The 18,248-nt window shown below is 42.0% G+C and overlaps 1 long non-coding RNA gene across 1 annotated transcript; it reads left to right on the forward strand.

Moving 5' to 3' along the window:
- Window positions 1-819: 819 nt before the first annotated feature.
- LOC142488555 (uncharacterized) lies at window positions 820-3,736 on the forward strand. The gene is made up of 3 exons (XR_012799491.1): window positions 820-884; window positions 997-1,093; window positions 3,419-3,736. It is a non-coding gene; the product is annotated as an uncharacterized LOC142488555 (long non-coding RNA).
- The last annotated feature ends 14,512 nt before the right edge of the window (window positions 3,737-18,248 follow it).

Below are 18,248 nucleotides of genomic sequence, written 5' to 3' on the forward strand. Positions count from 1 at the left end.
CGCATGCGCGAACTTGTAATGGCCGCTGCTTCTCTCAACTGAGCATTCGCAACTGTGGGCAGTCCCTGCGCTCCTGAAATGGCATGCGTGAGCCTAACGCCAACCCTAACATGGCCGCCGAGTTGCTTCTGCGAATGCACGGACACGAAAAACATGGCGGTGCCCTGCAACTGATGTCGCCGGGGGCCCCCAGTGATCTCCCCTGCTGCTGCCCTCACGCTGTCGGAGGTAAAGAAGGGGAGAACTTAAGTCCGGGGAGCCAGAGGGGACCTGGCTACACAAGCATAAACTGTTTTTATCCTTTAACGTATATAATGATTAAATGTAATGGACTCGTTACATGTCATGTCTGGGACCTTTCAGTAAACGTAATGATGCTATTTTTCATATAGCACAATGAATGTAGTGCTTTACAATAATGCAATAATACCTGTATGTCAAATTTAGCAAAACTATAAGTACAAGAACAGATGTAAATATTGAGAGGAGGCAATCTCTTTCCAGAAGAAATTGCCATTTGCAAGGGCTTATCCAGACAACAGGCAAGTAACAAAATAATTATTATTAAACAGCTTATTGAATTGTAATTGATTCCTTAAAAAGATTTAATCACCCATAATTGCATATTTCAGTTTTATTTCTTATGAAAAATAAGGTTTTTTTTGTTGTTTTGTTTTGTTTTTTACTAGGTCCTATGTCATAATAATATTATACTTCTTTTCCCTATTACTTTTTTGGCGAATAATGGCTGCATAATTATTTTACACAAAATACCAAAGAAAAAAGTGTTGTTCAATAATTTCCAAGTATGTAATTTGTAGAAACTTTGTGGAGTGGAGAACAGCAGACAAAATTTCAATCTATGAGTCTACTATGAATTCAAGGTACACTTGACCTCCACTGACTGTACTTTTACTAGTTTATCCTACTGATTCTGTAAGCATCCCAACATAACACTTAGATTGCAAGCATTTCTTAACGTGGTCTCCCTTACAGTCTAAGACATTTGGTCGCGGCCGTTTCACCACAACCTAATGACCGCCGGCGCTTCGCCGTGACTCACCCCTCCACCGGGACCTGCTTTGTCACTAAGGTAAGTGCCTAAGCTTAAACCTTACCCTAAAAACTCCCCAACCCTAAAACCCCCTATCTCAGGGGGGCGCAAACTTTTTTCCCTGCGCTCCCCTGCCGGCGGTCCCCTCACTGCCGTGCCCCACCCAACCCCAACTTACCCGCGCTCTGGCGTAATGACGTCACGTTACCATAGCAACGTGACGTCACATGACCTCGCAGCGTCATTTTCAAGCCGCGTTGCCATGGCGACGCAGGGAGGAAGATGCCAGAGCCACGGTACGTTAGGTTTACAGAGGCCCTGCAGCTCCCCCGGCACTTAATTTAAGTGCCTTCGGGAAGCACGCGGGGCCTCTGTAAACCCCGCCCCCCCCCCCGTCGGCAGTCTCGCGCCCCCCCTTGGGGTCACACCACCCAGTTTGCGCACCGCTGCCCTATCTGAAGCCGTTACCCTAAAACACCCTCCCCTAACCACTAAAACCCCTAAAGTTAACACCTTACCCTAAGTGCTAAAACCCCTTTAACTCACCCCATACTGCTAAAACGTACCTTCTTCTAGAAGCGGCCGGCAGCGATGGCTCCGGGGGTGGATCCCTCTGCAGCGGAATGACCAAATCTCTCATTCTGCTCCCTTTGCCTTATGCTTCCATTTACCTGTTTTGCACTTGTCCCCATTGTTTGCATTTTATTTACATTGTACGTAATGCTTTACAAAAACTACAATACATTGTTGGAGCTACAGTATATACATATGTAGCCATGCCACCTTTGGCTATGAACCTGCCCTACCCTGGCAGTAAGCCCAGGTAGAATCAGGCTTCCAGTAGTCAACATGGAGTTTTCCCCCTCCTTGGTGCTGCACTTGAATGACAGTGGGAAGCGGTGACATCAGGCCTGAGCATGACCAATCATGGGACAGACCTGGTGCCCTCCTCCTAGCTGTTCTTAAGGGCAGTGCCACCCAAAGTTTAGTAGTGCCTCTCCCCACTTGAGGGAGGCAGAGATCATGCAGGATTGCCTAGAGATTGGCCTACCTTGTTACTCTTCCCCTTGGGGGAAAGTGAGTGATACCCTATAATTCTGGTCCTGCTAGACGGCCAGGGAAGAGCCAGGACAGCTGCAGGGGCCCTGACCTGTAGTGGTAGTCCAGGGACCATCCTCAAGTTGACCATCCCAGAGACTGCAGTGGGTAGAGACATGCCTTGTTCACTGACTGCCTGACACACACACTGAATGACACACACACACACAGTGACTGACACACACACTGAATGACACACACACACACTGACTGACGCACACACACTGACTGACGCACACAAACACGCACACTGACTGACGCACACACACACTGACTGACACACACACACACTGACTGGACAACGCACACACACTGACTGACAGACGCACACACTGAATGACACACACACACACAGTGACTGACACACACACTGAATGACACACACACACACTGACTGACGCGCACACACTGACTGACGCACACAAACATGCACACTGACTGACGCACACACACACTGACTGACGCACACACACACTGACTGGACAACGCACACACACTGACTGACTGACGCACACACACACTGACTGACGCGCACACACACACACACACACTGACTGACGCTTACACACAGACACTGACTAACGCGCACACACACAGACATACTGACTGACACGCACACACACACACTGACTAACGCGCATACACACACTGCCTGACGCGCCCACACACACACTGCCTGATGAACACACAAATTGACTGATGCACACACACACTGACTGACGCACACACACTGACGCACACACACTGCATGAAGCTGTAAAGGGGGGAGCTGTAAAGGGTGGGGGGGAACGGATTGATGTGAACGGGGGACAAACAGAGAGGGGGGAGACAGGGAAAGAGAGAGAGAAAGAGATGGGGGGAGGGAGGAGAGGGGGGAGAGAGGGGGGAGAGAGGGGAGGGGACAGAGAGAGGGGGGAGGGGAGAAGGGAGAGAGAGGGGGGGTGGAGTGAGAGAGGGGAGCGGGAACATTACATCCGGGCAACGCCGGGTATATCAGCTAGTATATACATACACACACACACATATATGTATGTGTGTATATGTGTGTGTTTGTATAAGTATATATGTGCATGTGTGTGTGTATATGTATATATGTGTGTGTGAGATATGTATATATATGTGTGTGTGATATATATATATATATATGTATATACACACATACATATACACATATATATACACACACACCCAACAATAGTGGAAAATCAGTGACAGTGACAAAAAGGTGAAAAAAAAAAGTCTCACTCTATATTTCTCCTGAGGAAGCTGACGCCAGTTCAGCGAAACGCGCAGAGCTACAGCACTACCAGTAGTTGCTCCCGGTCGGAAGGTGAAGAATCTGCCGTGACATTCTGCTACCTGCCTCCCCCTCTGTCCAACCGGAAGTGCGGTTCCTGACGGATGTGACGTCAGGCGCCATTCAGCGCGGTCTGACTGAGGGAGTTCCGAAACAAACTGGCAGACTACCACTTTTCCTGACGTGATATCTACTGCCTCAAGAAAACCTTATGTGCCCTATTTTGATGTACTGTTAGTACATTTCTTATGCTTTTTAAACTGCTATAAATTCGTTATTTTGGTGCACACCATGGTCTCTCTTCGTTGTTTTCCATGAATGCTGCTCTGAGTGAGAACCCTTCAGAGTTTCTACTTATCGTGTCCCCTGTTTATGCTGACTCTTCACTGACCTGCTGTAAGTAGGCAATCTATATGAGCCAAGATTCCATTGCTTCATGATATTGTGTGATTTTGCTGCACCATATTTGTCTATTTCTTTTTTGGGGTGTTCCTGAATCATCGCTCCCTTCAAACCCTGGATGTCCATTACTGTTTATAAGGGAACTTGTACAAATTCCCTGTGAAGGTTGAGAATCTTTCTATTTCACCTTACAATTCACTTTCAATTATTTTCCACTACACTTGATTGTATTAGTTGTTTAGCGCCATTCTGAAACACTTGGGTTTAATAGACATAATTAATTATGCCATTACCAACCATAAAATATAGAGAGAGAAACTGATGAATTATGCTAATAAAAAGAGACATACAGAAGGGTGATAGTAATCTAAAAAAAGAATACATTATAAGACTACTGAACAACAAAATCAAGTGAAAAATGGTTACAAAAGACTCAATGATAAAACAAAAATAGCAACAGTACATATTCAATTTTGATGCAGAAAAAACAAACATTTGAAAAAAATCTTCTAAATTAAATACATATACTAATAATGAATACTAATAGAAGTATACAAATATAACTACTTAACATACTCTGCATAAACTTAGAATTAAAAATACATGATAAAAGCATTAATATATTTATTGCTAAAAATTAAATAAGACATTAAATTCTGATGGTCTCAATGAGAATGTTAAAACAATATAGATATAGATATATGAATTTTAGGGAGGTGGTAGAAGATAGGAATCCTTGGATGTTCTATGTACAGGAACTTATACTCAGAACAGAAAGTGAATCCCTGCGCTTCTCCCATAGGGATAGCAATCAATTGCTATCCCTATGGGAGAAGCGCAGGGATTCACTTTCTGTTTTGCACATTTGTATGGCCATTTCCTTCACTAGCTGCAAGCGCAGTGATTATATTTGTTTTACAGGAACTTATACTCAGACAACATGATGACATTTTTGTCTCTTGCCTCCACAAGATGGTTCTGGTATATTGACTAATACTCCAAAGTTGGATCACCAATCAGAGTGATAAAATGCCTGATCCTGGAGTAGGTGATAGGCTTCCCGTTCATACAACACCCTATCCTGAACCACAATACCACCTCCCTTACCAGTCTGGAGGATGACCATGTGATCTAAGTCTCTAAACTCCTTTAGGGAGCCACTTCGAGAGGAGACAAATTTCTCCTAGCCGTAGGTTTGGAACATACATTCTCCAGATCTTGGAGAACTAAAGTATAAAATGTCTCAATGTAGCTGCCCTATGACCTGTATGGAAAGAAGAGATACTTGGGCCCAAATGGTGAATACTTAATAAAGGACTTGTCCACAGGATCTCGAAATGGCTTCTATCTATCTATCTATCTGTCTATATACGTGGAAGTGCTGTGTGCTGGGTGATAATGGTGAAAGGTGGGGTTGCAGACCTGCCTAAGACATGCAGATGAGCATACAGTTGTATTTACATTTATATATATATATATATATATATTAGTACAAAAAAAACACAAAAGGTGCAAATCAGAGACACAGGTGCATGGATATACAACACCTGAAGGATAAATACGTGAACAAGTCCTATATTCGAATTCCACAACGAGATGTACCTATAAATGAAAAAGATACCAATATGGTAAAGTACGTTTATTAATAAAATTATTGCGCAAGCAACAGAGGCTACTTACAACGTAGCAGAAATAACAGGCATATCAGTAAAATGCTTTCAGATCTCTGCATTTTGTAATCCACTGTGTGTACGTCTGTTTCTATGGAATAAATACCTGGTCTCCTGCAACATGGCAGTTTTACATATGACAGTTCTATCGATTGACCGGGAATTCGCAGTAATTCAAGTTGACATTTTTAATTTACTTTGTTAAAGCTTAGAACTTGATTTTAAAATGTAAAACTATAATAGGGTTAACAAGATTGAATTTATTATAGGAATATTTTGCTCCACGCTTTGAAATTGGGCCAAAACAGTGGATGAAAAGCATTTCACTTCTGACATGATGAAAGTAAATGATGACAAAGCAGAATATTGTACTGTTGGCCTTAGGCCAGCTACATAAAGCCTTGTGCAGTTTACTAGTTAATAAGTTTCTAAGCATGCTGTGAGCTTTGTCAATCAATAGAGAGTTAGCAAAGATAAAATTGTACAAACTGCTGTACGCCCCATCTAAATCCAAAATATGATACTCATAAATAAATATGTCAAGTAACTTGTAGGTTTCCAGAGAATCAGAAATGTTAAGATACATATTTGCCTGAAATAAGTGGCAAACACTCCATATTGACATTTAAATTTAATCTAATCTTTTGGAACTGCTCCAATATTTGAGAAGCGCTTTCACATAATTTATTATGTAAACGATTTTCAGTTTAGATAGAGAATATGCTTTTTATATCTCACACTAAAGATCTAAAAATAGAATGTGGAATAGATATGTGATAATATGATGTTCAGTGCTCGAAAAATCCACTCGTCCCCTCGCCTGGGGTGAGTGGATTTTGTGAGCTGGCGTGGCAGCGGCAGGACTGACTCCATAACGGAGTGGAAGAAGCTGTCGGCAGGAGAAGACGATCACTTGGTCAGCAGGATATGTTTGATGGTTAAAAGGTGGATGGCAGAGGTTGCGGCAGGAGCAGGAAAGTAGTCATATCCATGTGATTGCATTTAGTTCCTTAATACCAGGTTAGCAGTGCCCGCCTTCTATTCTTTTTTACCTTCACGGTTGGAGCACATCACGGGTTCAAAAGCAATCAGTTGGTGTTCTTCCTAATGTGAGTACTCTCTATTTTGGGCTTTTTTAGACCCAGTGTGGTAAAATACTAGGGATATACAAATTATACTAGAGATAATTGGGGGTTGCGGGGGATGGAGTACTTTTTCATCGAGCGGTTCTCTTTGCGGGGAGTGCTCGGGTTGGGACAGCTACCCTGCTATATTCACCCCCTACTCGGTTACATACAGTAGCCACACGTGCATTGGGGTATATGTTCATTTTTCATCACAGCATTGCCTCAAACCTTTATAGTTCTTTATTTGAACATTGATAGAATCTTTTTGTCTGATTATTCTTAGTAGCATCAGTTTTGGGGTTTATTTCTAATTTATCATATCCATGTGAGCAGCAGGAGACTACTTTCCTGCTGCTTATGCCGCCTCCGCCACCCGACTTTAGTCATGAAATTCCTCCTGCTGACCAAGTGATCGTCTTCTCCAGCCAACAGCTTCTTCATCTGCTCTGGTATGGAGTTAGTCCTGCCACCGGCGTCCATCCTAACACAGGTAAGTGAGTGAGGGGTATGAAAGAGAAAGGGACAAATTCAAATTCCTTAAAAAAATAAATATATATATGTTTTTGACTGGCGGGGTGGGGGGTTCTTGGTGAGTGACTTTTGTTCCGGGCGAGCGTCTTTTTCTCTACTTTTTTGAGCCCTGAGATGCTAATTAAAATGCAATATATTTCTTATGCAGGTTATATTGTGTAGCACTCTTTCCCCCACCCCCAGGGAGATAGGGCGGCTACGGTGTGTGTGGTGCATTACCTGTGGTTCACAGGAGGACTGAACCTCCGCCCTGATTTGATGGGTGACAGCGCCTCCACCTGCACGGGATCCTAACTATGTGGGATAGCCCAGTGCAGGACCATGTATGAACAATACACACGGATGTAGTAAAACAATAGCAATTTACTGTATGCATAAAACAGTCATAAACAATAACCCCACTACAGCAACTCTAGGCCTCACAGGCCGCAACCCCTCACCGTGCCTTCCCAACACTGTGTCCACACCCCTGCAGGGTTTACCCCAATGTACTGAGGTGCTCCGGACACCGTACCATCCCAGTGTCCACAGAACCAACCACCCACCCAAGTGTGTGAGACAGCGCTGCCCCACTAGCCCGGGTATAATTGGTGCACTTGGTGAGATGAGGATATACAATACGAACCGGCGCTTTACAAGTCCATGTCAATGTCTCTTAAATATCCAATTGGAGGAAAGATCCGAAAGACTCTTCTAGTCCTGTACTTCCAAATGTCTTGGTAAATCCACAGCCGTACGTCCCGTGATATGTGGAATTAAACACAACAAGAAATCATAGTGTAAACTGCTACTGACAGACACAAAACAACAAATACTGACACACAAAATATATAACTAGAACACCACATACTGTACAAGACAGAAGCACAATAACAACAAATAATAGCAAGCCGGAAAAATAAAGAGCTAATTTAATAAAACAGATAAATCAATAAAATTGCTAAAATAGGAATAACAGTATTGCAGCTGGTCCGGTTGGTAAAAAATAGAATCCTACTCACAAGATAAGAGAGTACAGGCATACCCCGGTTTAAGTACACTCACTTTAAGTACACTCGCGAGTAAGTACATCTCGCTCAATAGGCAAACGGCAGCTCACGCATGCGCCAGTCAGCACGTCCTGAACAGCAATACCGGCTCCCTACCTGTAACAAAGGTGTGCGCAAGTGGGGAGACTATAGAGCCTGTTACAAATGCCTTATTTACATCAGATCTGCACATATATGACGATTGCAGTACAGGACATGCATCGATAAGTGGAGAAAAAGTAGTGCTTCACTTTAAGTACATTTTCGCTTTACATACATGCTCCGGTCCCATTGCGTACGTTAATGTGGGGTATGCCTGTATACAGGCAAAGTGTATCAAACGCAATGAGATGACAGCTGGTCCTCCGTTAGAAATGGAGTCTCAGTAAGTGCACTCCGATGCTGTCCCGCGCTCCTGGAACGGATACTCCGACACTGAGGGTGGACCTCGGGGAGAAGAACCTCTTCCTGCTTGCCAATCCAATACACGGCCTGACACGCTGCATACACTAGTTTAATAGTGCTAGAGACTGGGTGCTTTTATTCCTTATTATTATGTAGTGTAGGCCCTGCATTATTGGTTATACCTTGACGTTTAGTATGCAGGCTTATAACGCTTTTCCAAAGGGTTTAACTAAATAATCAAGTTATTATTATTATTATTATTGAAGTATTTGAACTTTGTACTTATTACCATATATGTTTTGTCAATTTGATGTACCATTGGGCACCCCCTGTCTTTTGTTGTATACATTTGCCACGCCCAGTAGCAGTCTTTTTTTACATAAATATATATTCATGATGTGGTGGGTGTAGGAGTTTGAGCTAGCTGGGAATGTGTGTTAACCTACTTCAGTGCACCAACACTCCATGGGATAGCGATATCTCCAACACTTTGGGTGGGCCTTAACATTGGGAAAGGGACATCAAGGAATTAGTGCCTGGAACCCAATGTACTCTGGGGACACTCACTGTTGGTATCTGGTTGGGGACTATATTACTGTGTATGGTACATGGTACCAATGTTATTGTGTTCAGTAAAGGTTGTTAGCATATATTTGTGTGTGTATTATTAGTATTGTTTCTTGTAAGGGTTCATCCTGCCAAGTCGGGATCCCTTGCAGGCGGAGGCGCTGTCACCATAAGAATCAGGTACACCCCAGGCTCCCAGCCGCGGAGGTTCAGGCCTTCTGTGAGCCACAGGTAACACATAACACACACCATAGCAGCCATATCTTCCATAGGGTGGGAGAAAGTGCGCTACAATAGAAAAATCTTATCTGACTATATATCAGTGGATTATCAACAAATGTTCAATAAGATTTGGCATGTATACTCCATAGAAGCTGAAATATATATCATTAAGGGCAGTGCTGTGTATCATTACACAACACTGATGACCTGATCCTAATAAGGTAATACCAGCTCACTTTAGGGCATTGACCCAGAGTAACCCTGTAACAGCTGCATATGCGACAGGATGGTTTACCTGAACAACTGACAAGTGTATGACTCAAAAAAAGAAGACTTTTCATGTACCACAAGATTCCTCTTTGCTACAAACATCAGGATCTGAATTTGGTTATATGTTTTATATACTAATCACTATACCAGTACCTAAAATAAGATATAATTTGCCTGCTTTATGCCAAGTATATAAGACTCTGAATCTGGATTTAGTATTTACATGTATGTCACTTACAGATGAATAGAGGTCTATACTGTACGAGTATATTGGCTTTACATATCAGGATGTTAATTGATGGGGTTTATACACTGTAAACCCCGATACCTATTAACGGGGTAACCTTTTTTTCTCTACTGGTCATTGTACCAGAGGTTGTGAAACATTTATTAAAAATAACAATCCTCTAATTATTTTAAGATCCTAACACCCACAACAGGTGTTGAAGGATACAGTTCTGCGTTATCGTTTCACTCAGTATATATTTTAATGATTAGGTTAATAAAGTTATTTTTTTAATAATGTCACAGTACATCCACTAAGGGGAGAGAGTGCCCATAACTGGGTTTACTTGTCTCTACACAGTATATTATATATGTAACCCGTGTTCCCCCGTCCCCCCTACCTCACTTAGAGGCCAGTATCTGAGAAGGGAGCATGTTACCTCGCTGTTTGGTGCTTCACCTGTTGGTTCGCAGGAGGTATGAGTGGTCTGCAGGGTATTTTTATGACTTGGAGACTTGGACAGGACTGGTTCACAGGACTCTGGTTCTTCCATGGTGTTTCAGAGCCTCCAGTAGTGATGGCTCCCACAGTGTAGGTGTCAGCACCCACCACTACACACATACCTTCTCTCAGCCCAGGGACTGACACCATAGGCTGAAGTATAATTGCAACAGGGTCTTTATTCACAGCATACATCTTACAGGTTAGCAGCAGTTCTCTGCATACGCCTCAAGACTTCTGGACAGTGCTTACTTCCACTGCTTCAGGTGGCCTGACTAGCTTGTCAAGTGAACAGGCTTACCCCGCAATGGGGAAGACTCATAGTTCCCACCTGCTTCATCCTCCTTCCCCCTAGCCAGGGATCAGGTAGAGCAGGCCTGCAAAACTCCAGTCCTCAAGGGCCGCAAACAGGCCAGGTTTTCGGGATATCCCTACTTCAGCACAGCTGGCCCAATTAGCGGCTCAGTATGACTGAGCCACTAATTGAGTTGTGCAGGCCTGAGGTAGAGACTCATTCCTCCATCCTCTCTCTCCCAGCAGTCTCACAGCTCCACTGCTCTCTCTTCCACCTCCAGAGCAGGACTCACTAAATTTGCCACTCCCTCCAAGGAGGAACCAGAAGGGGTGGGCTCATGGTATATACCTATATCAGATAAGCTTACACAGGCCATGAGTCACCACCTTACTTCTGTGACTCATAAGAGGGGCATGACGGGGGGCCAAAAAGCCCACAGATTAACCATTCATAGTCTAGACTACTAGGAGTTACATGACACGGAGGAGAGATAGGCAGAAGATACAGACCATGTTACACTTAGTTGAAGTTATTGCTGTTAAAGGGGTACTGAATCTAAAGGTTCACATACTTTTTCACACGTGGATATTGAATGTTTAATCATTTGTGGATTAATAAATGTTGAAAAAGTATCATGTTTTTGTGTCATTTGTTTGATCAGGTTATCTTTATTTATTATTAGGATTTAGCTTAAGATCCAATAACATTTTAGGTTTGAAATATGTGAAAATCCTATGTAGTTCACACACTTTGTCTCGCCACTGTAGATCCAGCTTCCTCACCTGCTGCACCACAAGCTCCTGTAGGTGCATTACGTAAGCACTATGACCAGGCCATCGTGCAGTGCCAGCATCTGTTGATGTGCATGCAGCGTTCAGCATACAATAAGATCCATAATGATCTGACAAATCATTTGCTTAATTTCAACCGGCATTTCCACACCGTAACCCAACTGATGCGTCCCCACACCACAAATGCGATGAACAGTTTAGCCCTGCTGACTGGTACTGTCAATGGGCTCACCTGTGCAGTGCAGTGCAGCAAGCAGCTGAGAACATTTGACCTGTGCCAACTATGTCCACTGCTGCTTCATCAAGCGACTCATTGGCTGTCTCTAAGGTTTGCTGATCATGACCAGTCCCATTGTTCCTCCACCTACTCCTCCTCCTACTTCCTTTAGTCAACCTGGGCAACAAGTGGACAAGTTGCTGTTAGACGTGGAAGGCCACGTACTAGGTGGCCTGGCTAGTTTTCCCCTCTCAGCTGGCAAAAGGAGGAAGAGAGATTTTTTTTTGCTTTCTGTTCCTTGTTATTTGTTATTGTTTATGTTACATTTTGTTTGATCACTTTCAGCCACTGGCTTTACCTGTGTGTACAGTATGAGTAAATGTTCAGTTAAGTATTCCCATCTCTTTGTAATTATTCCAATAAATAGTTGTAAAGTAATTGTACACACATCATTTAGTTTAAACAAATGAATAAATTTTACAGCTTATTACGTAACCTAAATTATACTTTATCAGATGCACTTCTTGATGTGCTTCTGAAAGGTATATAATTTTTAATACATATCTTTCTCTGACCCATAACTATATCAATGGATAGTGCTGAGTAGGTTATTGTAACATTATTCTCTTTAGTGTATAAGCATTAAGATTAACGTAAAGTTAATTTCAGTTAACGTTACGTTGAATAGAACTTAATTATTAATACAAATTTGGATCTTCTATTTAGTATTTATTTATATGTAGCGCACTTTCCCCCACCCTATTGGAGATATGGCGGCTAATGTGTCCCAGACCACCGGAGGCCAGGATACTGCCACTTCCTGGCTGTGTCCCTCACACTGGTACTACAGGGGCAGTGTCCCTAACTGATGGGCCTGTCCCTGCAGCAACCACAAGCTGAGGTGAGTTGGGGCCTAGCTGGGGCCTAAGGGGGTCTTCCTCATTTTTTTCTGAATCTGTATTTCACAACATATAGATTCACTGGCACGTTACAGAATAACTATGCTCTTTTATTGCACTATTCAGCATAGCCACAAAAGAATCTAGGTGTACATTTTATAGTGTCATAAATTATGTAAAAAATGTTTGAAGTGGCAGTAAAATAATCAGTATAATAACTAATCATACTTATCTCTTATAAAGGTAGCCCTTATACTGCTGCATAGGCTTGCAACAAAATACTTCTTGGAGATATATTCCCACATAGTGATCACAGCATATTGAAAAATTTGACTATGGAGAACTTTCAGGGAACTCTTAACTCAAGCCAATGGCATTTACAATCAGTTGGACTAGGTATGCCATGAAAGAAGACAATCCTTTGTATCTTATCATACATTGCACCTGTTAGGAATTATCCTCTAATAACCTTATTCAAAAGCACTGAACAAGAGTTCACAGTAATTTGGAGAATATTACATACTTTTAACATCAAGATTTTCCAGTCCAGCACCGAAGTACATTCCTGACACATTTAAGTGTTTAATTGCACAAACATATGGGAACACACAGAAGAATGCCGTATGCACGCCAAAATATAAGGTACACAAAAACCAAGTGAAAAAATACCAAACGGTCTAAAATGACGGTGCACCAAAGATTGGATTAATGTACTAACAACACAAAGATTCTTTGGAGGAGCACACGGGTTTACTAATGAAAAAATGGAACACTTTATCAGTACAGATGATAAAAACAAGGGAGAAAGAATAAAAGGGAGGGGATTACCACAATATTAATCCAGAGTGAATAGAATATCAATAGACACTGATAATATACATAATGTAAACATACATAGGACGAATGGAGATCTCAATATCGTGATATCTGAAATTATCAAGTGGTATGGTGATAGGTGGTCACTAGAAACAGCTGACAACCCAAAGCTGAAGATACATCTCAATGGTCAAGAAATGAAAAGAGGGAAGGCAAAGATAAAAAATAGTTTCCAGCTAGTAAATTGCTATGACTTTTCTAGCACCATGTGAGTGTGTTTTAACATAAGTTTACTGTTTATAAAAGTTATCCTATCAGTCTACTCTATCTCCGGTCCTCTCTTTTACTCCATGAAGGTTATATCTGGTCATGTGTGTTCCTGAATTCCCCACCATATGATTGTCATTCGGAACCATCTTGTAAAGATACGTTTATGTGCCTTTAGAATTGTTGGAACTTGTGAGTATATATCTCATAGGATTTGGGAAGATTTAACCCCTCATCACATGAAACATATTGTACCATTGGATGTATGTTTTTCTTTTACATATATTTGCGCTCCCCAACGACTTTGGACATCTGAGACAACACAGGGATTGAGAAAGCAATCCACATTTGAGTTGGAGCTACAGACCAAATTTCGTTTGTATTTACACTGTATCATTTACACTTTATTAATATTTTTCATGGGCACTGTCTGTTTGTTAGATGTGGACAAACTGATTATCACTGCACTTAACAATATATCATATACTATATATATATAAATATATATATATATATATATATATATATATAATCTTGAAGTAGTTGCACTGATTATATTTAAGCGCCACTTAGATAACATTGTTTTGTTGCAAAGATAAAAAATATAAATGCGCACTGACAAACCCTAAATCACACACTACACAGAGAAACAGAGGAGAAAACCATATGAGGCATAGGGGGCTATGCACTAAGCTCTGCGTTTTTGCGCCTGATTGGAAAAATTTTGCTCGGCCGTTAAAAAGTGAAGCCAAAGGCGCGATTCACTAACAAGTTCTGGGCATTTTGTTCCGGTCGAGCAAAAATATGCCAGATTGCGCGACCTGCTTCCCCCCTCCCCCCTCCTGCTATCGCGCTAAAACTTGTAAAGCGCGATAGCTGATAGAAAATAAAGCCTGTAAGAACTGCATGGAGACGCTGCGTCTCCATGCACGGCTTTTACAGACGATCATACTGTATAAATATATACATTATAATACCAGTGTATATATGCAGGGGGTCTTGTGAGCTGAACCGCATTGGTTTCAGCCTCGGGGACCCCTACTTCATGAGATACAGGCCCCGTTATGGGGTGCCGGTATCCCCTGTGCTTTTAAAGCTCCCACGTCACGTGACCGGCGGATTTAAATCCTGCAGGGGGATACCGGCACCCCATAACGGGGCCTGCATCTCATGAAGTAGGGGGTTCCTGAGGCTGAAACCAATGCGGTTCTGCTCAGAAGACCCCCTGCTCATCTATACTTGTATCAAAACACACATCACAGTAAAAAAAGAATTCATTACCGTAGCGGCTATCCGCTATTGTAATGAAGCTGCTTTAATGTAATTTATATTAATATTGTGCAGGAGCATGGAGTGTCCTGAGCTGAAACGCATTGATTTCAGACTCGGGGACCCCCTGCTTCCCGAGTTACAGGTCCAGATATGGGGTGCCAGTATCCCATTATTTACATGTCACATGTCACGCGACGTGGATGCTTTAAAATTGGCGGCGACACTGGCATCAGATGTCCCAAACCGGGGCCTGTAACTCGGGAAGCAGGGGATTCCTGAGCCAGAAATCAAAGCCACTATTAAAAAGCACCCCCCCTGAAATAAACTATTTAAAACACAACTAAAAAATACATCTAACTAAATAAAAATTACATTGCACTAAAGAAACAAGCAAACTACATTAAAACAAGCATTTGCAAAAACAACCATTGATTGTCCCTGTATGTATGTATGTACAGTCATGTGAAAAAGAAAGTACACCCTCTTTGAATTCTATGGTTTTACATATCAGGACATAATAACAATCATCTGTTCCTTAGCAGGTCTTAAAATTAGGTAAATACAACCTCAGATGAACAACACATTACATATTACACCATGTCATGATTTATTTAACAAAAATAAAGCCAAAATGGAGACGCTACGTGTAAAAAACTAAGTACAGTACACTCTTACTGCTTCCATAGGAATTAAGATGCTAAGTAGCAGACAGGTGCTGCTAACCAAATGTTCTTGATTAGTTGATCATCAGCAAGTGTGACCACCTCTATTAAATCCAAAATTTTAGCAGTTTGCTGGTCTGGAGCATTCAGGTGTGTGTTAACACAATGCCAAGGAGGAAATACATCAGCAATGATCTCAGAGAATCAATTGTTGCTGCCCATCAATCTGGGAAGTGTTATAAGGCCATTTCCAAAAAATTTAAAGTCCATCATTCTACAGTGAGAAAGATTATTCAAAAGTGGAAAACATTCAAGACAGTTGCCAATCTTCCCAGGAGTGGACGTCCCAGCAAATTCACCCCAAGGTCAGACCGTGCAATGCTCAGAGAAATTGCAAAAAAAACAAGAGTTACATCTCAGACTCTACAGGCCTCAGTTAGCATATTAAATGTTAAAGTTCATGACAGTACAATTAGAAAAGGACTGAACAAGTATGGTTTGTTTGGAAGGGTTGCCAGGAGAAAGCCTCTTCTCTCTAAAAAGAACATGGCTGCACGGCTTAGGTTTGCAAAGTTGCATCTGAACAAACCACGAGACTTCTGGAACAATGTCCTTTGGACAGACGAGACCATGGTGCAGAAGTTTGGCCATAATGCACAGCGCCACGTTTGGCGAAAACCAAACACAGCATATCAGCACAAACACCTCATACCAAATGTCAAGCACGATGGTGGAGGGGTGATGATTTGGCTTGTTTTGCAGCCACAGGACCTGGGAACCTTGCAGTCATTGAGTTGACCATGAACTCCTCTGTATACCAAAGTATTCTAGAGTCAAATGTGAGGCCATCTGTCTGACAGCTAAAGCTTGGCCGAAATTGGGTCATGCAACAGGACAATGATCCCAAGCACACCAGCAAATCTACAACAGAATGGCTGAAAAAGAAAAGAATCAAGGTGTTGCAATGGCCCAGTCAAAGTCCAGACCTCAGCCCGATTGAAATGCTGTGGCGGGACCTTAAGAGAGCTGTGCATAAACAAATGCCCACAAACCTAAATTAACTGAAGCAACGTTGTAAAGAAGAGTGGGCCAAAATTCCTTCACAACGATGTGAGAGACTGATAAAGTCATACAGAAAACGATTAAAGTTATTGCTGCTAAAGGTGATTCTACAAGCTACTGAATCATAAGGTGTACTTAGTTTTTCACACATGTCTTCTTCATTTTGGCTTTATTTTTGTTAAATAAATCATGACACTGTGTAATATGTCATGTGTTGTTGTATTTACCTAATTTTAAGAACAACAATCAAAGTGATAAAGGCGCTCAACGCTTGATCCCTTGTTTGTTTGAAGTAATTGCAATAAGCAAATAAACAATATGGAACATGGGGGTATGTGAGGAAATAATTGAAGTAAAGTCCCCAGATGGACCAATGATCCCTGAAGGGCAAGATAAAAGGCTAGGTAACCTAAATCAAGCCCTCATTGGGATGGTTCCTGGACTCACAACGAATAATAAATAATACTCACAACAATCCCCTTCCAATGTCCCATAGAGGCGTGCAGCCAAGTAGAGAGATGCTGGTCTCAAAAGACAGAATGGAGATAGAAAAAAACGAGGAGGGGAAAAAGGAGCGAAAGGAAAGCGAAAGCCTCTAAAGAGATGAAAAAAGAACTGTTAAATGACATTGATAATGTGATCAATATTTCTGGGGAGGAACTATCAGTGGCAGAAATGTCACTATTGAACAAGGGTTTAAAATATGCTCCTAATGCAGACATATTAATCTGTTTGAAACAGTGATAGATGTCCGCAAATACAGTACATGCGCAAATTTACCCTCAAGAAATTTTTCCAACAAAAAGATATAGGTAATAATCAACTAACTGCCACTGATGGTTCTGATCCTGGCTCTGATCCTGGTTCAGATAGAAGTTCTGTCTCTGTTTCTAGCTCTATAACTCCGGGTCCGTCTGTTCTTCCCCCCCCCCCCCCCCCCCCTGTGGCTCGTCTGTCTTCCTTCAGGGATTTTTGTACTCTGAGGGACATGGATGAGCTATAGGGGGAACAGGATGAACAGATGGACATTACAAATTCTCCGTTTTTTAGTTAGTGGAATTCACATTTAAAGAAGAAATCTATCTTCAATCCCACGTATGCAAAGGGTCCCTACATTACTATGTTTGAAAATTTGGTTATTAGAGATGTCAGGCTATTGTCGCAGGGTTTTTCTTTTGTACAAGGTGGTCGGGATAACCTTACTAAGGAGGAAAGGCTGGCCATGAAGTCTTTACAAGATAAACATACATTGGTAATAAAAAATGCTGACAAGAGGATGGGCCGTGGCGGTGCAGAGTAGAACAAATTATCTCAAAGAAGCTTACCGCCAACTTGAAGATTCTTCTTCTACTCTGTACTCCCACGGGACCTCACCAATGTCTTTATGCAATCTCTATTAGATATTTTGGAATTGGGTAGACTAACCAATGTTCTTTCCAAAAATTAATTTGACTTCATCCACAACCCAACTCCGGTAATCCCGATCTTTCACCATCTCCCAAAGATCCACAAGACTTTGGTCGACCCTCCTGGACGACCAATAGTCTCTAGCATAGGATCTTTGGGAGA

Source organism: Ascaphus truei, chromosome 2 (assembly GCF_040206685.1).
Source record: "Ascaphus truei isolate aAscTru1 chromosome 2, aAscTru1.hap1, whole genome shotgun sequence".
NCBI classification, from domain to species: Eukaryota; Metazoa; Chordata; class Amphibia; order Anura; family Ascaphidae; genus Ascaphus; species Ascaphus truei.